The 26,663-nt window shown below is 47.9% G+C and overlaps 1 long non-coding RNA gene and 1 pseudogene across 9 annotated transcripts; both read left to right on the forward strand.

Moving 5' to 3' along the window:
- Positions 1 to 1,935: 1,935 nt before the first annotated feature.
- On the forward strand, positions 1,936 to 12,475 carry LOC142362319 (actin, gamma-enteric smooth muscle-like; annotated as a pseudogene).
- A 2,443-nt stretch (positions 12,476 to 14,918) lies between these two features.
- Positions 14,919 to 25,455, forward strand: LOC142362249 (uncharacterized). 9 transcript variants are annotated; one of them, XR_012764864.1, is made up of 7 exons: positions 14,919 to 14,995; positions 15,366 to 15,711; positions 15,802 to 15,911; positions 19,918 to 20,027; positions 21,287 to 21,376; positions 23,972 to 24,125; positions 25,225 to 25,455. It is a non-coding gene; the product is annotated as an uncharacterized LOC142362249 (long non-coding RNA). The 9 variants fall into 9 exon arrangements; XR_012764863.1 differs by having other exon boundaries at positions 21,290 to 21,376; XR_012764867.1 differs by having other exon boundaries at positions 21,290 to 21,376; positions 24,052 to 24,125.
- The last annotated feature ends 1,208 nt before the right edge of the window (positions 25,456 to 26,663 follow it).

Consider the following 26,663-nt stretch of genomic DNA (forward strand, 5'->3'; position numbering starts at 1 on the left):
GTAGAGCTTTGCCATACTTTCAAGGTGAAAAAGCATTAAATAAGTGCTGAGGTCTGGACTTATATTTTTTTAGTGATTTTTCTTTTATAGCAAAATATCAAAAATCCTCTTCTGGTTTCTTATATAGACTTATTGTACACCGCAGTCCGAAGGAGACATATGGAGTTTGTCTTGAGGAAATATCACTGCTCTGGGACTTTTTCTACTCCCATTCCAGTTGCTGAATATTTTGCTGTTGTCCTTGGTAAGTAGGAGAAGATGTGATTCTCTGAATACGCATCATTCTCTGAATATGTGCAATTCCTTGTACAGCTAATCGTCGTTAGGACTTTGAGGGAGGCTTCCTTAGGGTAGCTCTTTCACTCTGCTGGTCTTGTAAAGAGCATTTTGCATTGCAGCTTGCGCACTAAATCACTTGCTTGGCTCTCATGCAGAGGTGCTGAATTAACATGATGTGACCCAGTGATGCAAAGGGATTTCTTTCATTAATGGTGCCAGGATGCTCGGGAGAACACAAGATGTGTTTGCTAGACAACAGCCGATGTTACTCTGTAACCAGAAGAAAGTACAAAGGCTGAGAAGGGAGTTTATGAAAAGTAGGGATCAATTTCAGAAAAATATCTGAATAGCAAAATTAAAGTTCTTTTGCAAAATGTGAAACACATCAGACATGAAGTCCTGCTTATAGTCTGTGAAACAGCTGTGATGGTCCAAGACACAAAAAGCCCCACCAAAAACGAGCAAAGAAATGCAGTTTAAAACACAAGTACATCAGTACATCAGTACATCACCTCCTTAAGTCTGTACATGCTGCAACCTTAAAGTCACAATCTTTATCCGACATTTTTTCTCAAAATATAGCAATAAAGAATGATAATCCTGATGGAATAAACACAGGTGACAGCTTGCACATGATCTCGTTCAGCTGGAGTTTTCCTTCAAAATCTGTGCAGGATAAAGAAACGCCAGCTACGTACCATCTCTCCTCTGTTCTGGATGCTTGCGGTAGGAAGACTGATGCAGACTTCTGGTTAAAATTCAAGTGGCATTCCCGACAGCTGAATGCTGCGGATCAGCCTGGGAAACCAGCTTGTGTCTAGCCCTGTAGTTCGTTTTTGAAAAATAAGTTAGAAGCTTGGATGCATCATCCACCTGCTTCAGTAGCTAGGAAAGTATGATTTAAATTGCCCTCATCTGCCCCTTTTTAAATGATTAAAAAGGAGATTATTTTTCTGTGCTTACAACTGTACTACCTGGGTTAACTACTGCTCTAGAGAACTATTTTAGGATCCTGAAGGTATATATGTATTTAGGCTGCCGTTTCACAGACATCCAAGCTGACCTGTTGGCTTGCTGCCATCAGAAAGGCATGGTCCTTTTCTCCCCGCTTATCTCTAATTCTCCCTTTCCTTTTGTCGAGTCTGCGGTGATTTCTTTCAGGACCTGATTCATTAATCTGATAAAAAAAAAAAAAATCCACCCCAAAAAAGCCCTCTTGTTTTCTTTTGACTAGTTAGCTTTCAGATGGGTTAGTGAGTGGAATTGTCCTTTGGATAGTCCTGGCAACCGTCAAGGCTGACACAAAGCGAAGCGATGTGGGGGGAGACAGAGGGGGAGTTGGCTGCCCTGTTCCTTGGCAGGATGCTCTTGCATTGCCCTCCTGTTGCGTGAAGCTGCAGCATCAGGGGAGAGAATTTAGGGTGTGCTGAGCAATGGGAGTTGCCATCTCCAAAATTCAGTAGCACCTCTTTCTATAGTCTTGGACCAGGACGCTTGCATCCTATCATTCATCTGAGGATTTTATAACCTTGTACAGTTAATCCTCATGAATTAATTAATATGATAGGAAAAAGGAAATGCTATGCCATCTTCAGGGCAGGCAAGGAGGAAAGAAACTACAGGCCAGTCAGCCTCACCTCAGTCCTTAGGAACATTATGGAGCAGTTCCTTGTGAAAACTGTTTACTGGCGCATGAAGAACAGAAATTTGAAGAGAAAGCATGGATCTACCAAGAGCAAACCATGCTTGACCATCCTGATAGACTTTTATGATGACAGGTTTCGTGGGTGAAGGAAGAGGAATGAGTGATGTTCACTTTGACTTGAGAAAGACTTTTGGTACAGTCTCATGTGTTGTCTTGGTAGTCGAACTAAGGAGATGTGAACTGGATGCGTGGACTACAAAGTGATGGAAAAACTGGTTGAAGGGCAGCAATCTGTGATTCGGAGTCTGACTAGCTTCTGCTTACTGATGATGTTTCTCAAGGACCAGTACTGAGACTGACCTTGTTTAACATCTTCTATAATGACTTGGACCATAGAATCATAGAGTGGCTTGGGTTGGAAGGGACCTTTAGAGGTCAGCTAGGCCAGCCATCCGGCTAGATCAGGTTGCTCAAAGCTCCGTCCAACCTGGCCTTGAAAGTTTCCAGGGATGGGGCATCAACCACCTCTATGGGCAAGCTGTGCCAGGGTTTCACCACCCTTACGTGGATGATGGGTCATAACGCACCACCTCAGCAAATTCAAGGTAATGGACTTTTCACATGCTGCAGTTAAGCTATGCACTGGACACAGTCGTATAAATTCTTGTTACCCCAAATGAATCTTACGCTTCTCAAAATAAATTTGTGTCTATCACAAAAAGAAATTTGTGTATATCACAAATGCTCCAAAGTTGACTTGAATTGCTCTTTAACAGTGGGATATTATATTTGCTAAGGAGAAAAATATTCCCCTCTGCCCTACAAAGTAACTGCTGCATACGAGTTATTCAATATGGTTTGTGAGTACATAATGATTGATTACTACTGAATGGGTTGTAAATGATATCTTTTCTATATAAATTTTATTTTAAGAGTTAAACTATGGATTTTAAAGGAATACTCAGCTTTTGCTGTTTATTGGCTTCTTGGTTATGACCAGAAGTTTTACAGAGTGCAATAAAGGAAGAACTGGATTTTAAATTTTTTTATTTGGCTGAAAATAAAAGATTGAAGTTGGTTGTTCTTTGGCCACACAGTTTGTGATGGCTCTGACAAGGTGCACAGACATGTGTGTGGTAGTGAGTTAAGGTGATGATTAAAGATCCAAAAATGAGATGACGTGAAGAAATGTCTTAAGCTTCTTAATCCTTTACTGTTGTTTAAAGGTACAATTTCTGTAGCTTTTCTTGGGTTTTTTTTGTTTGTTTGTTTTGGCTTTTATTTTTTTTTGATTCACTTGCACTTCTTGGTGGGTTTAGTTATTGCATTTCTTTGGGGCAAAATGTTTCTCAGCTGCTCAACACGTGAAATTGAGGCTTATAAAGACACAACCTTATGTATTTGACATACGTGACGTCCAGGTACAAATGAATAAAGGGTGGATTTGCAACTAAGAGGCTGTAAGAAGCGGAGGATTTGCATTCAGTTTCTGTAGACACGTAACAGAGCGTTTCGCCTTGCGTAGTAATACATCCAAGTTTTGTTACAGTGTTCTCTGAAACTGCACAACTACTTCGCTGGTTGAAAAAGTAGCTCATTTGTGAAGACGATGGCCACTGGAAGCTAGAGTCTTGTTTTTAGACCCTGTACTGTTGTTTGTTGGTGTTTATTCTCTCTGCATTTCCATTCACATCTGTGTAAAATGGAGGTACAACCAAAACAAACCAAGTCTGAAGGAGTAGACATAAGGTCACAAAAAGGAGTAGCTGTTTGATTTCCTCTTTGCTAGACTAAAATCCTTAAAAATCTCGTGGGAAAAGAAAAATGTAGTGAGTATGGAAATGGAAGGGTTCCATCGGTTTTACCGATGGGCAGGTACAAGGCTGACTTTGAGCAGATGTCAGTGAATCGAATTACCTGCTTCAGGTGTGAGGATGCTTGTACGCGAGGCCTGCTGCGCGGTCACAGGGCAGGTAAGAAAGGGGGGTTGGTTGGGATTTACATTTGCAGAGTTAACGTGTACCACATTGTATCTGATGTTCTGCTTCACTTCTGTTTGTCATGTGGAATGGGAGATGCTGCCAGCCGTAGTTACCGCTGGAGGTAAATCCTGTGAACTTTCTTCTTCTGGCGGTTCTAGAATGTTTCTTAGCCTGGTAAAGGTTATGTCTATAGAAATCCAATCTTTCCCTATACAACTGCTGTCTTTTTTTTGTAAAATGGTAACGGCTTGTCTCTTCTGAAGGGCTGGTTGCTGATTCGGTGCCTGTTTTCAGCCATGCCATCACCCACATACTGAGAGAAGTCAGCTATCTTCAGTCTCTGCGCCACGCAAACGCGCAAGTACAGTTGAAACATGAGGACTGTACATGGTAAGACTTTTCCCTTTCCAGCCCGAAGATGGCTGTTAACAGCATGATAACGAGCTATTCTTAGCTAATTGTTTTTAGTGGAGCGGAACGCTTTCCAGTGACAACAGCGGACCTACAAATCCTTCCAGTCTTACTCGGCTCGCGTGAGGGATTCTTGTCTTCAGGGGAGAGAGTGACCCTCTGGCATGAGGCACAGCAAGTTAGCGAGCAGGAAAGGCCCCAGAGGTGTTGGAAATTCTGCCCTGATTTATCCAGCCCTTTCTGCTGTCACTGTGATAAGCAAAAACGGAAAAATAAGGTTTCCAAAAATGGCTTGAACTGTGTAGATACTCTGAACTCCGTTCCAGAAGCTGATATACATGTAATGGGAGGTGAGATCATGTCATTTACAAAGAGGCTTTTACAAATTGTCACCTTTTCCTGGGTAAGTGTCGCCCCGAGAGTTCTTTCCATGTTACAGCTCATGATTTTAATGCTTTCGCTTCGGCTGGTCTGAGACCTTCTGGGGATCTACAGACTTCTTCCTGGACATGGCTGCTGTTTGCTTCAGGCTTTGAAGGCATTCCAAAGAGTCTCCTGGTGTAAGGTAACTCGGGTCTGACTGCGTGGTTGCAGGGGCAATTTTTTTTTAAATAAAACCACATTCAGCCATGAATTCAACCATTAATTTTATTGATGTCAGTTGCTTCTCTGGCATCTAAGCAATAGTGAGTAAAAGTGTAAGCAGCGGCAACTTGCACAGATGTGCTGGGCTTTCCCTGTGAATTTTGTCTCTCTTGAGTGCGCCCGTACTGACCCAAGCATTACCTGGAAAGCTGGGTGTGAAACACCGTGTGCACGACCGAGTGGCAAGATGATTTCTTACCGTGGAGGACTGAACACCTTGGTCCTGTCCGGTTTTCTTCAGAGCCAAGGAGCAATGCTGAGCTCTCCAAGCTTTGTAGCATTTCTCTTTTTAAAATTCTCTGCTCCTGAGTTCCGGTATCTCCTCTGATGTCGTTTGTGAGGTACTTAGGAACGGAGTTTCTTTCTGGTTTGCGTTGACAGAGTCAGAGTCTGGGTACAGTTCTGTAATGTTGGCTACTGCTGGTAAATAGGTGGTCTACTGCACTCTAAAAGCCTTTTCCTGAGGATTTTAGAAGAAAAATAATGATTCATGGCAACATGAATGAATGTTGAAAAAGACCAGCTACTCGAACTAATGGTTAAACATTCCTATGTGAATGCTGTTAATGATTTTATACGATAAAATCATTCTGCTTCCTGACGTGAAAAAGAATCTTCCAGTTAGAGGCACATTAACAAGAACTAAAATGATTGTTCTTACCTTAAATAATGTTGTACTGTCAAATTCTGCTTCCATTTCATCTGAGAGCGTTGAGGTCGGTCCTATGGCACAGCCTTGCTTCGTAAAGCACATGGGAAGGGATCGAACACCAGGAATTTCAAGCAGCTCAAACTTTAAAACCCCAAACGTTCCTCCTGTGAGGAAACCTGGTTTGTAAATCTCCAGGGTGTTCTTGCAGGGATCCTCTGAAGAGCCCACGATGTCTTAAACCCCACAAATGGGACAGCATGAGCTGGTTGCAGGGCAGAACCCGACGCTGGTGGCTCCTGGCCCGTGCACATAGCACTCGGGTAGAACTGTAATGCTGTCAGATGTCAAGTGCATTGTTGCATTAATTGCAAAAATGATGCTTAATACATTTTTGTGGTTTTAGGGACCAGAACTTTGCTGGAGAAGTGCTGTCTTTCTTTCCTGTTTCTGAAGTACTCTTCCTTATCGAGTCAAGTTGCCAGAGAAGGAAAACCAAAATCATTCCCTCTCCTCGACGGCCTAAAGAGGCAATTGTACTGTCCTAAAAATATATCTGAGGAATCCAAAACAGAAGTCTTGGCGACACTCGGGCCCTCCCTCGGTGGGAGTTTTGCCATGAACTTCAAGAAGTTCAGGGCTTCATCGGATGCGTTGGCCAAGCGCTGAAGTCGCGTTGTTCCTGGGCAGTTGTGCCAGCTGCCTCTTGTTCTGTTTCCCAGAATAACCACTTCGAGAAGGTAGTTACCACTTACAAATACACTCCTGTAGCGAGCACTTCATGCTGCAGAGTAGCTGTCACTTAAAAACACCCAGCAAACACTTTCCTGAAACTTTTGGTGGGGGTTATTTTTAGTTGGTTGATGAAGATTGATGATGATCCTCTAAGAAAGAGGCAAATTTAAACGTGCCACTGGGAAACAGCCGCGGTCTCGGAGGTCATGAATGTCTGATGATTCTTATTTACCATCTCGGTACTGGCATTATAGCTGGTAGGTACATAATTCATTTTTAACACATGAAATTTCTAGAAGAGGATTCAGCCTTGGAAGAGATGGGGTTCTGCTTGCTTCAGTCCAAGTAGAGCTGAATGTCTGTCCTCTAGCTGAACTTGTCCTGTGGTCGCGAGGCCAATCAACAGAATCTCACAGGACTCCTCGAGGCTACAGCAGAGAAGGTGTCCTTTTTGGAAACTGCGGCTGAATGTCCTGATTAATTTGCTTCGGTAAAAGCTGAAATTTATGTGGATACATCAGATACTCTGCAAGACCAAGGCTTTAGCATAGACTTTGCTGTTTAGATTTATTCTTAGTCAAAATTATTCTTTTTACAGCAGTTTGCTGTCTAAATGATGGAGAGTTGCTTCTGTCCTATTCCCTTCCATCTCCTCCGCCCCCAATTCTTGTTTTGCAGCCAAAATTGTGAGGCACGATGTGCGATGGTGATGAAGCCACTGCCCTTGTGTCGGACTGGATTTGAAAAGCTTTTCTGTCTAGTAATCAGAAGAAATGATTTTCAGAACCCTTTTCTAAAGTAATCTTTGTTTTTAGATTTGGCATCATTCTTTCTAGAACGAACTGCGGGTTGTGCTGGAGGAACACCCCGTTCTGCTGACCGACACCCCACTGAATCCAAAGGCCAACCGTGAAAAAATGACTCAGGTAATCGTCTGAATGTTGTGCTGCAGATCATTTCTGCACAGAAGCAGCTAAAAATATAAATAGCTGAGGGCATTCAACGTTCTTCTTAATCTGGGAGATAATCCCGTAGGGTTGGTGTGGGTTAGGATGCTGGCTAAGAGCCGTGGTGAGAGAGCACGAGTTTCTGCTGCTCATGCAAAATGAGTTCTCTGCATGGCCCTAAAATGTCTCATCTTTGTGTGTGGCAGTGAGATTTGTGGAACCAGCCTCTTAAAAGCTTAAAGTAATTTTCTTTGTTCACAAGACTCTGTGTGTGCCCAGTTCTGGAAGCGGGGAAGCTGGAGGTAAAGGCTTCTGATGCTGAGTTTTGCTGTCTAGATAATATTGACCCAGGATTCATGTAATTATTTGGATGGAGGTAAGGAGTCACTGATGTATTTAAATCCGAGGTTTGCAAGTGCTGTAACACACGTCATGTACCAGCTGAAGCACAGTTCTGTGTGAGTTTTGGATCAATGATGCCTCTGGCCACCAAGAGCGATCGACTTGTGGTAGCCCAACTCCTTGGCTCATGCTGTTCCTGCTTTCTACCCTGCAGACTGTCACTTTATCAGCGCTTTTACATCAGGCAAAATGCTAGTTAGCATATCGGAACTGCATTTTTTTGGAAGCTGTGAATAAAGACGATTGAAGGCCACCATGCAGATGACTTTGTGGAGGTCTCAACAGGAGCACCTCTTCATGGATCAGGGGAAAAGTGCTCAAAAACTGGAATCTTTGTGGTGGCTTGGGAAGATGAGTTGTCTGAACCATTCAAACGGAAATGATGCTTTGCTAAACATTTCTGCCTGTGACATACCCAGCCAGATTTAGCAAACTCAGATCGGAACCAAAAGTCGACCTCTGAAGTTCGTATATTTTAGAGCAGCCTCCTGGCCAAAAGTCCATGTTATAAATTTAGCCAGTGATGTAACCAGAAGTAAGTGCGATATAAATACAGATATAGGTATAAAATCACCTGGGAAAATTAGATGTGGCTCTGCACTTCCCTTTGTGCCCACTTTTGGCATATATTTAATAGGAAGATTATGCATCGATTTAGCAACAGTGTAAATAAACTAATTAAGTATTGAGCTTGACAGCATGCATTACTGGGAGATAATACAACTGGGAGATAATAAACAGCAACAGAAGTAGAGCCTAGTTAGAACAACCGGGAGGTGTGGTTCCTACAGTAGATATGTCTAGGACTGTTTCTCTGTCATTATGCTGTAATGATAAATCCTGTTTTCAAGATTGTTTAAAGGTTTATTTTTTATTACTGATTGCATTAAATTCATTACATTCATTAACTATGAAATATTGGTAATTCATGTATTCCTTAATTGAAAGCATACTTTTCATTAAAAGTAGACTTCACTGGCAAAGGCATTTGCTTATGAAATCCAAAATTTAACTCCCTGATGGCAGTGGCTCTGACAGATATGATGGTGATGGTTGAGTCACCATCCCTGGAGGCAGTTAAAAGACCTGTAGACATGGCGCTTAGGGACATGGTTTAGTGGTGGGCTTGGCAGTGTTAGGTTTGTGGTTGGACTTGATGATCTTCAGGGTCTTGTCCAACCTACACAATTCTATGGTTCTATGAAACATGGTCACAGCAGCACCACTAGTGATGGGGTGGCACTGCCTAGGGGAGGGGACACTGGTTTAAGGCTACGGCGCGTAGGGTTGTCCAGAGCTGGAGCTCGTTAGACTAGAGGAGGTGGGGATGAGACAAGAGAACATGGTTAAGGTTGACAAAAAGAGAAAAGATAAACTCTTTTGTTTATTAGGGAGGGCGAGCAGAATGAGATGTAGTGGGTTTAAACTTAGACCAAGTGAGGTTTTAGCTGGACACAAAGAAAACCCTGATAACAGTAATTATAATGTATCACGAGATTGTTTGCCAGAGGAATCTGTGGATGCACCAGCAGAGATGTTTGAAACAGAAGAAAAGCTGTGTCAGGAATGGCTGATTCCTCCTTGAGATGGGAATAGACAGATTATTCCTCGTGGTTTCTTCCATCTGCGTCTTCTATAAATCTTTTAAATATGTGTGTGTGTATATGTACATACTTCAGATTGCTGCATTCATGCAGTCCTGCCATCAGGGTAAAAAAAGTTCTCCCAGGGTGTCATCTTCAGTTAATATTATCATTAAAAATCTGACCTAGTCTGAGGTTAATGGAAAGGTACCCACTGACTTCTGTGATTTTTCGTGAAATCCTAGAGAAAACATAGTGTGCTGTTCACAGAAGAACCACGGTTCAGGAGGGGACTCAGGAGTAGCAACTGGCAGTATTTACTGAAAAAAAGAAATAAAATTACTGTCCTTCAGATACTTTTGAGTGTAGATCCTAAAGGTTTTCAAATTCTTAATTCCAGATTATGTTTGAGACGTTCAATGTGCCAGCCAGGTACATAGCAATTCAGGCGGTGCTGTCTCTGTATGCATCTGGAAGAACGACTGGTGAGTCTTTCTGGGAGTCGTGTTTTCCACCTGTCTTCCTCCCATGGATGTGCGTGCACCTGCACCCACACAGACAGACGTTGATTGTGGTGCACCCAGCTGTCTGTTGAGAGGAACTGGTGGCCATATGGCAACTGAACTCTTCCCACCGTGCTGTGCAAGTACCTCTTTGGTTTTTTCCAACTTCACGGCAGGTGTGGGTGTAGATCTGTGTCTTTCAAAAGCTCAGGTAACTGCAGCTCAGCTATATCAAGAGATGAAAGATGATAGTTTGATACTGTCCTTAATTGCACAGCATGGAGAAGAGGCTCTGGCTTAACTAGATTGTGCCAAACCCATGGTTCCTTCTTAGTTTAGACCTATCTCTATTGTTAAGCTCCATTCCCAGTAAGAAAAAACACCCCAATCAGTAGCTAAATGAAAAAGTTTCATTTAAATGATGACTTTCGATCACATAATCATGACTGCTGTTAAGCGATCATTAGAATTAGCATGGAGGTCCCTTCTTATTGCCGTCTAGAGTCTGATCAAGCATTAAGATGATAAATTACTTCTTAGCAACCCTTGAGTCTTTGTATACTTTGAAAAAAATCAAAATGCCATCTGCCTCTATAGCCTGATGCCACAATATAATTTTGTATAAAAAGATCGCCAGCTTACAGGAATTACAATTGTCATAAATACTTGTTTTGTGTTTAAAATTCAAATATTTGTATGCATGTTTGGTATCAGAAATGCCTTATTCATTTTGAGTGGAAAACATGTACTTCATTCCCTATCCAAGAATAGAAGTAACATGGCTGTGCACAGATAAACTCTTGTTATCTTTTCCCTAATGAGGTGGTTTATTTTAATGGCAGATTCCAATTTTCCAATTTTTGATTTTATAGATAGAAGTTTATTTACAGTTTGTACATTGTTTCATGTCTGTAAAGTGCTAGGGATTGTCTGAAGTGAAGTTGTCTCCGCGTACGTGTAAGATCATGATTGCTAGCATCCGTTCAGCAAGAGCTATACAATCAAATTGCTGAACGTTACACGTCTTTTTTTCCTCAAAATGCTTAGTTCGTGCCAACAATTTCATCTCACGTGAGCAGCTCTTCAGTTACAGAAATGACAGAAGCAATCATCACGTGAGTGTCTTTGTTGTTGCATGTCTCGGTTGAGAATACGGAGTATGTGGAGACCCTGTGTCGGTGGGCAATAATCAGCTTTTCCTTTTCTTTCACTTTCTAGGAATAGTTTTGGATTCTGGAGATGGTGTCACCCACAATGTGCCTGTCTATGAGGGCTATGCCTTGCCTCATGCCATCATGAGACGGTCTGGTGGGCAGATACCTGACTGACTGTCTCAATGAAAATTCTGACAGAGAGAGGCTACTCGTTTGTCACCACTGGTAATGAGCTGGGCTTTGGATACGCTTTGCATACGTTTGCTCTGTTACTTGTCATCCTATGCAGGAAGCCTGTACCTGGTGAGATGCATCAAAATCCCTGTCACTAGGTTGGCCTGGGAAAAACAGTTCCTGTTAGCTAACGGGATGCTCCTGGCTTTGGCTTTCAGCATGTTTGTTGAGTGTCAAGGACAAAGATGCCACCGCGTTCGGAAATCCTGAGTTACTGGCAAATTTAATGGGTTGTTGTGTTTTGATTATACCTCTTCCACAGAGAAAGGAACAAAGTTAGTAGCTGGCAATGGGTGACCCTCAGGAGATCTGGTCAAGGTTTTGTGACATAGACATGTAAACATTAATCTTTGCAGTATTCTGTAGTACAATATATCTTTTACTTGCCGATGAGGGAAATCTGGTAATCCAAAGGGAAAGTAATATTGCTGAGACAACAGAGAGGGCCAGTGAACCACACGACCATCATGAACTCAGGGAAATGTGCATGAGAAAGTCTGTGTCCTGGCTGTCGTACTGTATGTTGATTAAAATCTTGTTGGCTGTCTGCAGCAGAACGGGAGATTGTGAGAGACGTCAAGGAGAAGCTTTGTTATGTGGCTTTGGATTTTGAAAATGAAATGGCAACTGCTGCTTCCTCCTCCTCTCTTGAAAAGAGCTATGAGCTTCCTGATGGACAGGTCATCACCATTGGAAATGAACGGTTCCGATGCCCTGAAACTCTCTTCCAGCCATCCTTCATAGGTGAGACAGGACTTTTCTTTCTAGGGACTTGACAGAGAATGAAAAGAAGAATGTCGTAGGAAGTATAGACAACCTGCAGCTACAGGAACTGAGGTGTTGATTCTCAAATGTCCGTAGAAACACGCAGCTTCTATTGACTTAATCAGCTCTTTAGAAGCGATGAACACTGCTGCTACAGCTGCTGGATGAAAAGGCGCCTGTCAGTTTAGAGGTACCTGAATCGTAAGATGATTTCAACCTCTTATAAGTGCAGTAGAGTTTCTAAGGTGATGATTTAGAGTACTGTCAGAAGATTGTGCTTTTTATCTCGACTGGCTGATGTATAACTGCACGGTGCTGCTTATGTGGGTTTTATATCTAGATGCTGCTTCAGTTTATTGTTTTATTATATTAATCTGTAATGTAATCATACAAAATCAAATCATACATTATTTTCCAGTAGTTTTATCTGTAGTGTCAAAATTCCCATTCTATCCAGTGGATGACTGACACTTTATATGGTAACTTGTACTGCCCTCACAAATTTCGTACTTTCAATTTAAATTCCACTCATGAGGAGTGAGAAAAATGGCTGCAGGCAGTTTGGCATTTCCATTAAACGAAGTGGTGAAGCTAGCTACATTTGTGTGTAGAAAGCAAACTATTCAAGCATTAATATAGCTCCAAGTTCTGCACTTGAACATCAGCAGGAGTGATGTTCAAATATTCTTCATTTGAACATCAGCAGGAGAAATGCTCGTTAGGAAGTGGAGGGATTTGGCTGCCAGAAGTGTATCGAGGATCAGCGTTGGTGTTCAACAGTGGTGTCAGAAACGTAGCGGTGGAAATCAGGACTTCCTGGATCACAGATCTTTGTCAAAATATGCGTGTTAAGCTAGTTTAAAAGTCTAGTACTTACAGTCCTGGGAATAGAGTTTGAACTTTATCTGGTCTGTTCCTTTTCTTTAGCAAGGAACAGTACCACAAGGTGCTCTCCTGAGCATCACATAGGTTTTTTTTCCTGGAATTTTCTTGGACTACTGAGCTTCCCTTTCATTTTAACAGTAAGTAAAAGAAGGGAACAAAGAGAAATCACATGTGTTGAAACTTCTTTCCACTCAGGGATGAAATCTGCAGGTATCCACGTAACCGCTTGCAATCTGAAATGTGATATCGACATCTGTAAGGATCTCTATGCCAATAATGTCCTCTCTGGAGGAATGACGATGTATCCTGGGATTGGCGATCGTATGCAGAAAGAAATTACCGCTTTGGCTCCAAGTGCTATGAAGATTAAGGTAATTTTGCACACCTGCACTTACAGAAGAAGCTTTTGTTGGAAATTTAGATTCTATAATCAAATCCAAATGTCCACAAGGGATTGTCCAGGTCTTGCATCCCAGGCCCTGATGTTAGAAGACCCTCGGACAGCCTGCTTAATTAATGTCTCTTTTCCTCCTAACAGCCAAAGCAGAATTAAAAGAGGGATTTGAGAGGTACTGGAATAGAAATGGTTGCTGAAGCCATGGGAGTTTATGAGGTCGTTTTGAGAAAATGTGAAAAAACAGTTAAGGAAGACAGTCCTGTGGGCTTCCCAGTGAAATAGGGCTAAGAAGGAGAAAGGGGCTACTTGAAAGACACCACAGAACAGCAAGATAGGTAGGGACGAACCTAGAGAAGATGGAGCTGTAAATACTAAAGGGAACATGAACAACCTGAGAAGATACAGGGAATATTGTAGGCTTCAAGGCTTGGCTATCAGTGAAAAGGGTGAAAGAATAAATCCAAAATCCAAGCAGCGTGCAAAGTCTGCGCCTTGTTAGCTGTTTGGAAGGACCCTTTTGCCTTGGAGTCAAGGCAATGTGTAGTGAAATAGAGAGGCCGTGTTTGTCAGGCAGCAGACGACATGCTGCACGGGCATGACGTGGAGTGGCAGGAGTGGAAACGGGAGCACGCAGGAGCAGGGGTACATCCAGTGTATTTGAGCAATTCAGTGGCTAAGGTGGGAATCAGCGGGAGGTCTTCTAACTTTACATCTAGTGCTTAGCTAGATACACAATGCCAGTGTATCTCAATGTTCTGGGGGTTGGGATTTTTTTTACATAAAAGCATTCCTTTATCATTAAAAAAATGCTCAGACCATTCTGTGCAGTGTTGTCCCAGCAGTCTTTATTTACAACCAAATTGGATTAATATTTCAAAACTTTACTTTTCTTTCATATATGTTTGTAATTTTTTGGTAGCTGTGTTGTAGGCCATCTGCAGATCTCTCACGGGCTGCAGTATTTGTCTGCTCATAGTAACGTTATAGCAGCTCTGTCGACTCAAGGTGGAAGACAAAATATGGCAGCCTTTCTACCTCTTCGGTGCTTTACTTCATTGGAGTTGTGCTTTGATGATGAAAAGCGTTTCACCTTGTTGTTTCCTCCAAAGAGATGTTTACTGTGTTAGCTGCTTGTCACTTTATTTACAACAGATTGTGCTTCTCTTCTAGACGATTGCACCACCGGAATGTAAATACTCTGGATTGGGGGTTCAATACTGGCGTCTCTGTCCACTTTTCAGCAAATGTGGGTCAGCAAAGATGAATATGAGGAAGCCGGCCCCTCTATTGTCCATCGCAAGTGCTTTTTAAATACTTCTGTCGAGTCCTGTCGGCGATAAGTAGTGCTGTTCCTCTACACATCACCTGCCCTCGTTCACCTCTGAGGGTGGTTTGGCTTGCTTCCACACGTTAAAAAAACACGGTGTATGGATGTCATAGAAACTAGCAAGTTACTTCTACTCTTTGATGCTAAAATGAGACTAACATTTCAGTGATGGGTGTTTTCCCAGACTGAGAACAGTAGTTATGCTATACACCTCCCTTTCTCGTGCATTTGTAAGAGTTGTGCTGCCAGCCAGGAGGACGCACCCCCGTAACGATGCTGTACCCGCTGGCGCCGCCCCCTGGCCGCAATGCGGTACTGCAGCCCGGCGCCTCGGCTCAGAGTCTGGCCCCTCCGGCGCGCCGTCGGCGCGGGGCGCATGCGCGGTGCGGCGGAGCAGCATGGCGGCGGGTGGTGTCGGGTGCCGGGGCGGCCGGGGAGCAGAGAGGCCAGCGGTGAGGCGCGGGCTCCCCTCCGGCGGGTGAAGGGGTGCGTGGTGGCTGCCCGAGGGTGGTGGGACGGGCAGCTTGGAGCCGGGCGCTGCGGCAGGCTGCAGGAGGCGAGCCGGGTGCGGGCAGCCCCGGGGCCAGAGGCCGGAGGTGACGGAAGGGAAGGGGGGGAAGGAGGCGGGCACCCCCCCAAGTCGGCAGCGCTCCCCTGGCCCCGCTCGCCCCGCGCAGCCGCCCCCAGCTCCAGCACGTCCCCTGAAGCCTGTCCCGGAGCCCTCGGCCTCCCCCAAGGCCCGTGGTGCGGGCGGCACGCTGGCCCTGGAGCGTGCCTCGGCCTCCCTGAACGCGGTCGCCGCTGCTTCTTTGTGTGTGGCAGGGGCCGCGCTGAGGACGCGTTTGTCCGTTCCTGCCCCGGGGATGCCGTTGGCTGCGCCCGCTCCAGGCTGGCGTGGGCTGCGTGTGCCGGGCCTCGCTGTGCTGGCGGCGAAAAGGGAGAGGCGGAGCGCTGAGCGGCTGCGGACAGGAGCTGGCGTGGCTGAAGCTGGAGAGTCCCGAGAAGGCTGAAGAAGAAATGGAAGGCCACCTGGCTGGCAGCTGCCTGGCGCTGCGGGCAGGAGAGAGCCTGCCTCTGCGGGTGAGGAAGGCTCCCTCTTGGTAGCCCGCAGCAGGCCAGGCCGCCAGCGTGCCCCGCAGGGTCTGAACGTGTCACCAGCAGCAGCACGGTACGGCTGTGGAGCGAGCGAGCGAGCGAGGCTACGCGTCTAGGGAGCCTCGTCTCGTCAGAGCTGCGAGACATGCGCGTTTTCTCTTAGGTGGGGGACAGCCAAGCGACCGGAGTTACGGAAGAGGAAGGGAGGAGAGCAGGAGAGAGAAGCGCCTGAAGCAGCAGAGTCTTCCGGCAGCACCGAGAGCGAGAGCTGCGGTGAGTGCCGGGCCCTTGGGACCCTGTTGCCCCTCTTCTGCGTCCCGAGCTGTCCCCTGGATCCCTCTCTCTCCCACGCTGCTGTGATTTTTTTTTTTTCTTCTTTTTCCTTTTGTTTTCCTTTCCCTGTACCTCCTGCCTTCTGTCTGTGTTTGTGTCCTGCTCCCTCTCCCTCTTTTTCTCCCTCCAGAATTTCTCTAGCTGGCTTCCTGTCTCTATTTCTCTGTCCTGCTGCCTGTCCGGTCGTTTCTTGCTATACGTCCCTGTTCAGCCGGCTCTCCCTTTTTTGCCTTTCTCTCCTTCTCTGTCCTGCTTCATGGCCCTTTCTTCTCTTTCTCTCTCTCTCTGTTCTCTAGCCCCTTGCTGGTTTGTTTTGGGGTTTCCCTGCACACACACCCCCCCGCCCCCTTCTTGGTCTCTTTGTCTAGATCTGAGCTTTTCTTTGTTTCTCGGTCCCTTTTTTCCTGTTCACTGTCCTTTTTCTCTCTCTTGTCTGTGTGTCCTGCGCTCCGTTGCCGTCTTTGTATCTCCTTCTTCATCTCCTACCCCTGCCCCTGTCTCTCGCTCACCAGCCCTACATTTTCGTGCTCCATCTCTGCAAGGCTCCTCGTCCCTGTTTTTCTTGATTTCTCTACCTCTCTGGCGTTTTCTTTCGACCCTTCTTTCTCTCTGAGCTCCTCGGTCTTCTCCCTTGTCTTATTTTCCTCTTCCTAGTGCTCTGCCCTTCTCCCCATCGCTTATTTTCTCTCTGTTTCTCTGCCCTGCTCCCCATCCCTCTCTTTCTTTCTCCATCCCCCTCCTCCGCTCCACAGCAGTGTTTTTCCTTTCTCCAGCTCTCTGACCTGCTCCCCCCCACCCTGGTTGACCTTCCCAGGTTTTGTTCTGCGTCTCCATCCTGCCGCTGTCCTGATCTATCCTTTTGTGCCCTTCTCTTTCTGTCTCTTTTCGTGTGTCCCCGCTGCTTTTTTCCCATCTCTGTCCAGATCCCTGTCCCTTTTTCCTCTTGCTGTCCTTGTGCCCTGCTTCCTGTTGCTGTTTTTTCTGCCTTTCTCTCTCTGCGCCATTCCCTCTCCCATCCTTTATTTCGCTATCCCCCTGTGCAGATAGCTGTCCCTTCTCTCCTTTCTCTCTTCCTCGGTATTTTTTTCTTTCTCCATACCTCTCTCCCACCCCCCCCACCAATGCTGTCCTGCTCTCTGTCCCTTTTCTCTCTCTGTCATTTTGTCCTGCTCCCTGTGTCTGTTTTTTTAATTCCTCCCTCACTGTCCCTCAGCCTGGTGCTGTTTTTTCCCTTCTCCGCCTCTCTCTCCTGCTGCCCACTGAGGCTTTTCCCCCTTCGTCTCTGTCCTGCTCCCCTGTCTCTTATTTTTGCCTGTCTTTCACTTTATCCTGCCTCCCTGTCCCCTTTTTCTCTCTCAGTATCACCTTGTCCCACTCCCTTTCTCTGACAATCTGTCCTGCTCCTTGTCTTTCGCTTTCTCTTCTCTATCATTCCCCATCCTTCTTCTGGCCTTTCTTCCTTCTCTTTCTACCCTGCTGCCGCAGTGCTTCTTTCTCCACCGCTGCCCTGCTCCCTGGCCCTTGTTTCCTCTCGCCGTCCTTCTGTCCTGGTTCCTGTCCCCCAGTTTTTCTGTTTCTCTGTCCTGCTGCCTGTCTGGTTGTTTCTTGCTAGACCTCCCTGTCCAGCCGGCTCTCCCTTTTTGCCTTTCTCTCCTGCTCTGTCCTGCTTCCTCGTCCTTTCTTCTCTTCTTCTGTCTCTCTGTCCTCTAGCTCCTTGCTGGTTTGTTTTGGGGTTCCCTCCCCGGCACCCCACCACCACCCCACCCCTTCTGGGTCTCTTTGTCTAGATCTGACCCTTTCTTTGTCTCTGTGTTGTGTGCTTTGTTGCCATCTTTGTCTCTCCTTTCTTCTTCATCTCCTCCCCCTGCTCCCATCTCTCTCTCCCTCTTTCACGCTCACCGGCCCTACGCTTTCTTGCTCCGTCTCTGCAAGGCTCCTCGTCCCTGTTTTTCTTGATTTCTCTACCTCTCTGGCGTTTTCTTTCAACCTTTCTTTCTCTCTGAGCTCCTCAGTCTTCTCCCTTCTCTTATTTTCCTCTTCCTAGTGCTCTGCCCTGCTCCCCATCGCTTATTTTCTCTCTCCGTTTCTCTGCCCTGCTCCCCATCCCTCTCTTTCTTTCTCCGTCCCCCTCTGCTGCTCCACAGCAGTGTTTTTCCTTTCTCCAGCTCTCTGACCTGCTCCCCGCCCCCCTCCCTCCTTTTTCTCTCTGTCATTCTTTCTGCTTCCCTGGACCTCTCTCTCTCTGCAATCTCGCGTCCTACTCCCTGTTTGTATCCCACCGTCCTGGTCCCCATCCCTCTCTTTGCCTCTCTATCCCTGTGTCCCTGTTTTTTCTTTCTCTGTCTCTCTGCCCTGCTGCCTAGTTCTGTCCAGTTCCCTTTCTGTTTGCTGGGTTGGTTTTTTTTTTTTCTCCCTTCATTCCTCTGCCTTGCTCTGTGTATTCTGTCCTCTCACTCTCGCAGTGTCCTGCTGTGTGTTACCCATCCTTCTCCCTTTTGTTTTTTTTTTTTCCCTCTTGCTCTGTTCCTCTGTCCTGCTGCCTGGAAGTAATTTTTTATTCTCTGCATTTCTATTCTTCTGACCATGGCTGTTTTTTCATTCTCCACCTCTCTCTCTCCTGCTCCCCACCCTCGCCTTTCTCTCCCTGACGTTCTTTCCTCTTCCCAGTACCTCTGCTTTTCTGTGTCCTTGCACTCCGCTTCCTCCGTCTCGCTCTATCACGCTGTCTTGCTCCCCATCCCTCCCTTTCCTTTCTACCCTTCCGATGTGTGTGTCCCCCAAGCCCCCTTTGTACGTGTCCCTGTCAACACCCTTCTGTCATTCTTCTTCCCTTGCTCTTCTTGCTCTTTTTCTCTCTCTTCCTCTGTGCTGCGGCCCATCGCTGTTTCTTCCTCCTCCATCCCTTTGTTGCGCTCCCTGTCCTTGTCAGTTTTGCCCTGTGCTCTGGCTCCAGGCTTTCCTTGTTTTCTGCATCTCTGTCCTTTTCCCTGTACCCTTTTTCTCTCTGCTCCTCAGTCCTTCTCCCTCGTCTTGTTTTTCTCTTTCTGCCGTCCCTCTCTTTTTGTCTGTGACCCTCTGTGCTCTTCTCCGTCTCCCTCTCAGTTTGCGGTTGTCTTATGTGTCCCCCTCTCTGTCTCTCTCTTCTGCTGTCCTGCTCCCCAGCCCCATTATTTATTGCTTCACCCCTCGGTCTTGCTCTCAGTCCCTGTTTTCTCTCGTGCTCCGCCTCGCTGCCGTTCTCTCTGTTGCTCTCGTTTGCTGTCTGTCCCAGCGTCCTGCTCCCTGTCGCGCTCTCTGTTTCACAGTATCTTTCTTTGTGGCATCCTGTCCCTCACCTGTTTTCTCTGTCACTCTGTCCTTCCTCCTGTCTTTTCCTTGTCCCTCTGGCCTCCTACTCATCGCTACTTTTTTCTTCCTTTCTCTACCTCTCTGCCTCTGTCGCTTTCTTTTTCGCTCTCTCTGCAATATTTCTTTCTCCATCTGTGCCCCCTCCCTGTCCCTTTTTGTCTTATTCTCTCTGTCCTCCATCCTCCCTGTAACTCTTTGTCTGTCTGTCTCCATACTGCTGCCTGTCCCTTTGTTTCTGGCTATATGCCCCTGTCCAGCTTGCTGTCCCGTTATTCCCCTCTGTCCTGTTCTCGGCCTTTTCTATCATCCTGCAGCCCATCACTGTTTTTACTTTCTCCACCTCTTTGGCCTGATCTGTGTGTCTCCTGCCCCCGTCCATCTGGCTTGTTCCCTCTACTTGTGTGTCCTTCCAGTGTTCTTTATTCCCCTGATTCAGTTTCTCTCTTGATCCGTCAGTTCTGCTGCCCGCTCATCGTTCTCTCTCTGTCTCTCTCTTTCCCTCTGTCCTGTTCCTGCGCGTAGCGCGCGAGCGAGCGAGGCTACGTGTGTAGGGAGCCTTGTCTCATAAGAGCTGCGAGACATGGATGTTTTCTCTTAGGTGGGGGACAGCCAAGCGACCAGAGTTACGGAAGAGGAAGGGAGGAGAGCAGGAGAGAGAAGCGCCTGAAGCAGCAGAGTCTCCCGGCAGCGCTGAGAGTGAGAGCTGCGGTGAGTGCCAGGCCCTCAGGGCCCTGTCGTGTCTCTTCTGCATCCAGGCTCTCCCCTGGATCCTTCTCTCTCCCACACTGCTGTGATTTTTGGCTTTTTTTCCTCCCTGCCCCCTCCAGCCCGCTCCCGTGTACCTGCTTTCTCCATCTCTGTCTGACCAGCTCCTTGTCCCCATCTTTTAGGTCCTCCCTCTCTCTGCCCTGTAGCCCGTGGCTTTTTTTTCCTTCCTTATCTCTTTCTGTCTGGCTCCTGATCATGGTTTTTGCTTTCCCCCCTCTCTGCCCCATAGCCCGTCGGTATGCCGTCTCTGGGACTCCCTGTCCCTGTGGTTCACGGTCTTCCTTCTCAGCTCTGTAGGACGTTGTGAGTCTGCCTCTTTCTCTATCTCTCTTTATTCTGCTCCCTGCCCCTCATTTTGAATTCCTCCCTCTCTGTCCTGTCGCCCATCGCTCCTTTTCCCTTTCTGCATCTTTGTCTTTTTTCTCTTTTTCTTTCTCTGTCTCTCTCTGTCCAACTCCCTGTCTCTAATTTTCAATTCCTCGCCCTCTCTGTGGAAGCTGTCGGGACTTTTTGCCTTCACAGTCTCTCTGTTCTGGCTTCCTGTCCCTGTTTTTTAATTCCTCCCTCTCTGCCCTGTTACCTGTCGCCATTTTTATTTTCTCCGTCTCTCTCGGTCTGGCTCAAGGTCCTGATTTTTTTAAGTTCCTCCCACTCGGCCCGTAGCCTGTCACTTCTGCAGGTCCGCTTCTCCACCCTCTCCCTGTGCGGCTCCCAGCCCCTCTTTCGCACTTCCTCCCTCTGGAGCCTATGGCCTGTTGCTTTCCCCCCCTCTTATTTCTCTCTCTGTCTCCCCGCCCCTGTTTTTTCATTCCTCCTGTCTCTGCCCTAGAGCCCGTCAGGAGTTCTTTCATTCTCTGGCTCTCTCTTTCCAGTTCCCAGGCCCCGTTTTTCAATTTCGTCCTCCTGTCTGCCCTGTGCCACGGTGCAATTTCATTTCTTTTGCCGTCTCTCCCAGTCCCGCTCCCTGCCCAGGACTTTTTAATCCCTCCCTTTCTGTCTCGTAGCCCATTGCTGTTTTCTCTGTCTCTGTGTCCCTCTGTCCATCTCCCTGTCTTTACTTATTATTTTTGTTGAATTCCTCCCTCTCTGCCCTGTACACGGTGCTGTTCACACTTTCGTTCCTGGACGTCTCTCTGTAGCTTGCTCCCAGTCCTGTTTGTTTTAATTCCTCCCTCTCTGTCTGTCGTGGTTTAACCCAGCAGCCGGCAACCAAGCACTAGAGAGCCGCTCGCTCACCGCCCCCGCCCTGTTCCCTCCCCAGCGGGATGCGGAGGAGCAATGGACAAAAGGTAAAACTTGTCAGTTGAGATAAAGACAGTTTAGTAAGGCAACAAAGGAAATACTGCTGGCAATGCTAGTAACGATGATAATAACAATCATGGCAACAGCGCACATGCGAACCAGACTGTACGCAGCACGGTTTCTCTCACCACCCGATGCCCGGTGCACAGGCAGTCCCCGAGCAGCGCTTGCGGAACCCGGAAATCGCAAGTTTCGCTAAATTCCAAAATAGTTTGACCTCCCGGACGAGAGCGGGTTCCAGCTCGCGGCAACGAGAAGAGCCGATTCCTGCCCCGCAGCCAGCCCCCATTCCTAAGCTGCGCGTGACGTCTGTGGTACGGAGTATTTCCGCTGGCCAGCTTGGGCTAGCCCTGTAGCCTGTCGCAGGTGGTGGTGGTGTGTTTCCCTCCCGGCCATTTCTTTCTCCATTGCGCTCTGTCTGGCTTCCTGTCCGTGCTTTTCAATTCTTCCCTCGCTGCCCTGTGACCCGTTGCTATCTTCCCTTTTTCTGTCTCTCTCTGCATGGCTCTCGCTGCCTTCCTTTTTGAAATTCCTCCCTCTCCGTCTGGGAGCCCATCGTGGTTTTTCCTTTCTGCGTCTCTCTCTGGCTGGCTTCTGCTCCCTGGGTTTCAATTTTTTCCTTCTGGGCCCTTTAGCCTGTGGCAATTTTACTTCTTTCTCAGGCTCTGGATCCCAATTTTTTAATTCCTCCTCATCTCCCTGCCCCTTTTTCTGGCTCCCTATCCCTATGTTTTAATTCCTCCCTCTCTGCTCTCTAGCTGTTGCTGTACTTCCTGTATGCCTTGCTCCACATCTGGCGCCTCGTCCCTGTCTTCGCATTCCTCCCTCTCCTCCCTATAGCCCATCACTATCGTTGTCTTTTGTCATCTGTCTGTCCAGATCCCTGTTTTTGCCGCCTTCTCTCTCTGCCTTATTGCCCCTGGCTATTTTTTCTTCCTCCCTCTCTGCCCGGCTCCGGATCCCTATTGTTTCATTCCTCCCTCTCTGTCCTGTAGCCCGTCAGTATTTTTTCTTTCTCTGGCTCTCTTGTCTGGCTCCCAGTCCCTGTTGTTCAGCTTCTTCCTTCTTGGCACTGTAGCGTGTTGTGATTTTGTTTCTTTCTCCACCTCTCTGTCTTCCCAGCTCCTCGTCCCTCACTTTTAAGTCCTCCCTCTCTGTCCTGTTGCCTATTGGATTCAGCCCTGCCCCCCCCCCCCTTCAGTCTTTCTTGCTTCCCGTGCCTGTTTTTTAAGTCCTCCCTCTCTGCCACATCACCCATTGCTTTTTTCTTTTCTCCATCTCTCTATGTCTGTCTCACTGCCCCGTTTTTTAGTTCTTCCTCTCTGCCCTATGCCCTGCTGCTGTGTTTGCCTTTCTTGGTCCCTCCCTGTGCGGCTCCCTGTCCCCATTTATTAACTCCTGCCTCTTCTCCCTGCACCCACCACTGTTCTCCGCGATCTCCATCTCTCTCTGTGTGGCTCCCCGTCCTCAGTGTTTAATTCATCCCTCTGCCCCCTGTAGCCCCACGCTATTGGTCTGTCTGTCTCCATCTCTCTGTGTCCAGCTCCCTGGCGCTGTTTTTTGTTTCCCCCAGCCCATCTTGTAGCCCATCACTGGTTTTGTTTCGTTGGTTTTTTGGTCTTCCTCTGTGTTTCGCTGTCCAGCTCCTGGTCGCTGTTCTTCAGTCCCTCCGTCTTCCCTGGAGCGTGCTTTTGCTTTTTTTCCATTCTCCACTGTGCTCTGTCCGGTCCCCTGTTGCTATTTATCCATTCCTCCCTCTCTGCCCCGTGGCTCGTCACTTCTTCTCCTTTTATTTCTGCCTTTCCCTCTGTCCGACTCCCTGTGCCTGGTTTTTAAATTCCTCCTTCTCTGCCGTGTCACCCGTGCCATCTTTTGCCTTTCTCGGTCTCTCTCTGGCCAGCGCTCTGTCCTTATTCATCGATTCTTCCCTCTCCACCTCATAGCCTGTTGCTTTTGTCCTTTCTTCTTCTTGTGTGTGTCTCCCTGATGACCCTGTTTTAGAATCCCTCCCTTTCTTTGTGTACACAGTGCTCTTGGGCTTTTTGCTCTCTGGCTCTCTTTTGTTCAGCTCCTGCTCCCTACTTCTTAAGTCTTCCCTCTTTTCCCTGTAGCGTGTAGCTATGTGGTTTGTTTCGTGCTGTCCTGCCCACCCTCACCCCTTCCCTCCGTCGTTTGCGGTCCCGGCTCCCTGTCCATGTTGTCTCATTCCTCCCCCTCTGCCCTGTTTTTGTAGCTTTTTTTTTTTTTTTGTCTTTCCCCATCTGTCTCAGTCCGGGTCCCTGCTCCTATTCTTTTTTCCTCCCTTCCTGTCGTGCTGCCCGTTGCAGGTTTTTTCTGCGCCTCTGTCCTGCTCCCCCGTCCTTCTTTTTCAGCCTCTGTCCTGCGGGATGGGGAGGAGAAATGGACAAAAGGTAAAGCATGTGGGTTGAGATAAAGACAGTTTAATAAGACAACAAAGGAAATACTAATAATAATATTAATACTTCTACTACTAATAGCAATAATAATAATGATAATTATGAATGTGCTAACCAAACTATATACAATACAGTTTTTCTTACCACCTGATGACTGATTCACAGCCAGTACCCAGGCAGCGATAGCAGAACCCAGAACTCATGAATTTTGCTAAATTCACAAAATAGTTTGACCTCCCGGCCAGGAGAAGATTCCAGCTCATGGAAGTGAGAAGAGCCGATTCCGGCCCCCTGGCCTGTCCCCATTCGTAAGCTGCCTGTGAGTCTATGGTGTGGAATATTCCCATTGCCCAGCTTGGCCTAGCCCTGTAGCCTGTCGCTTTTTTTTCTTTTTTTTTTTTTTCCCTCCTCCTTTCTTTCTCCATCTCTCTGTGTCCGGCTCCGTGGCGCCGTTTTTATTTCCTCCCTGTCTGTCTTGTAGCGCATCTCTGGTTTTTTTTCTTTTTCTCCATGTCTCGCTGTCCAGCTCCCAGTCCCTGTTTGTTAATTCCTCACTCTTCCCTGGAGCCCATTGCTATTTGTTTCCATTCTCCATCGCACTCTGTCCGGTCCCCTGTTGCTATTTATCCATTCCTCCCTCTCTGCCCTGTGGCCTATTCTTTTTTCTGCCTTTCTCTCTGTCAGTCTCCCTGTCCCTATTTTTTTAATTCCTCCCTCTCTGCCCCATCACCTGTGTGACCTTTCGCCTTTCTGCTTTCTTGGTCTCTTTCAGGCCGGCTCTCTGCCCCTGTTCATTGATTCTTCCCTCTCCACCCTGTAGCCTGTCGCTTTTGTCCTTTCTCCATCTCGCAGTCTCTGGCTCCTTGATGACCTTATTTTAGAATTCTTTCTGTATGCATTGCTGTTCTTCTTGCTCTCCAGCTCTCTTTCTTCCAGTTCGCAGTCTCTATTTCCTAATTCTTCCCTCTCTGCCCTGTAATGTGTAGCTATGTGGTTTGTTTTGTGTTGTTCCCCCCACCCTTGCCACTTCCCTCCACCGTTAGCTCTCCCAGCTGCCTGTCCTTGTTGTTTCATTCCTCCCCGTCTGCCTTTGTTCATAGCTTCTCTTTTTGTCTTTGCAGCTTTTTTTTTTTTTGCCTTTGCCCAACTCTGTCAGTCCAGGTCTCTGCCCCTATTCTTTTTTCCTTCCTCTCTGTCATGCTGCCTGTTGCAGGTTTTTTTTTTTTGTATCTGCATCCTGCTCCCATCCTCCTTTGTTGGTCTCTGTCCTGCTCCTTCTCCTTGTTTCTGCTGCTTCTTTCTCCATCTCTGTAGAACTGCCTGTCCCCGTCCTTCTCTCGCTGTCCCTTTCCCTGCTTCGTGCTTTCTCCTTACACCGCCGCTGTCCAGCCATCCGTCACTTTTCTCCTCTCTTGTAGTGGCCTGCACCCTGCTCCTCATTTTTGGCAGCCTCTGCCGAGCAGCGCGTCGCTCTGGGAGCCGACTGACCCAGTGTTCCCCGCTGGAGCAGCGGGCGCAGCTGCGGGAAGGACTGCCGAGGTGTCGGAGGGGCAGAGGGAGTGTCGGGGGGTGCCCTGAGTCCTGGAGCAGGGCTGCTCCCGGGACTCATTGGGTGCGTGACTGAATAAACCCCTGCGGTGCCCTACGCCCTCCCGGCTGCGTTTGTGCTTCATTTGCATGGGGCAAGGGGCTGCGAAGGAGCCCAGGGGAGGAGGGGATGGACTGTGGGACTGGGGCGACAGCCCCCTGTTCCTGCTGGCCTGCAGCTGTGGGCCGGGGCTGGAGGAGCCCCAGGTGCGGGCAGTGAGGGTGATGGCGAAGGCCCCTCCCTCTAACAGGGGGGCTGCCGGTGGAGGGGTCGGCGCTGCCCCACCCCGGGTGGCTGTGGAGGAGCCGGTGCGAACCAAGGGAGGAGCAGAGCTGTCAGTGCACGTCACCGGGCTGCGGCTGCAGCGAGGGAGAAGGTGAGCGGGCGGGCGAGTAACCGGTGGGTCGAGGGGAAAGCCCCCAGGAGGGCGGTGTTGCCTGCCGGGGGGCGGCCGGGACAGCGGGACCCTGTCGGAAGCCAGGAGCGGCGAGTGGTGGGGGCTGTCCGGAGCTGTGCTGTGGAGCGCGGGGCTGCTGCGGGGCTCGGGGGGTCTTCCGGGTGCGTCAGCGGGAGGGCACGGTGTCCCCGCAAGCTTAGGCACCGGGGAAAGTGCCTGTCGCGGTGTGCTGGGCGCTGCGGTCCTCGGGCGGGGGCAGGCGGTCGGCCGCGTTGGTTCCCTGGGGCAACCAAGGGGAGGGGCGGTCTTCCAGCACCCGGCTCCCGGGCTGTGCTGACCAGGCCAGGCCGGGAAGGGGCCGTTTCCACGGACTTGGCTGCTGGGCAGACGCGTTGCTCTCGGTGACGTTGCGCTTCTCTGTCCCTGAATCGACGTACAACAAACCAGCTTTGCACCTAAACAAATCCTTCTAATGCTGACAGCTCTGGCTCTTAACCGAACTTCTATACTTTTCGCAGTGAGTAATAGTTACCGGACTGCAATTTTATACCTTTTACAGGGAACTGCACACTCTAACCCTTAAACAGTCTCATATAATATAACTGCTCCCCAATTATATTATCTAATCTGGAACGGTGTGTGACCCTTATAATAAATACAACGTAATATTACGAATATCCCATCAATAACAACACCGGGGTAATTACTTTAAAATCAACATTCGCTCCTTTCTCACGCTTCGTTCGTCTCCGGCCGCTCTCCTCACGGAGAACGCGGAACTGCGGAGCAGAACTCTGCGCTCACTTTGCAGCCAGGCTGCATCTCGCTCGCCCAATCACTCGCTCACTCAGCACTTTTAACACGCAATAACA

Source organism: Opisthocomus hoazin, chromosome 8 (assembly GCF_030867145.1).
Source record: "Opisthocomus hoazin isolate bOpiHoa1 chromosome 8, bOpiHoa1.hap1, whole genome shotgun sequence".
NCBI classification, from domain to species: Eukaryota; Metazoa; Chordata; class Aves; order Opisthocomiformes; family Opisthocomidae; genus Opisthocomus; species Opisthocomus hoazin.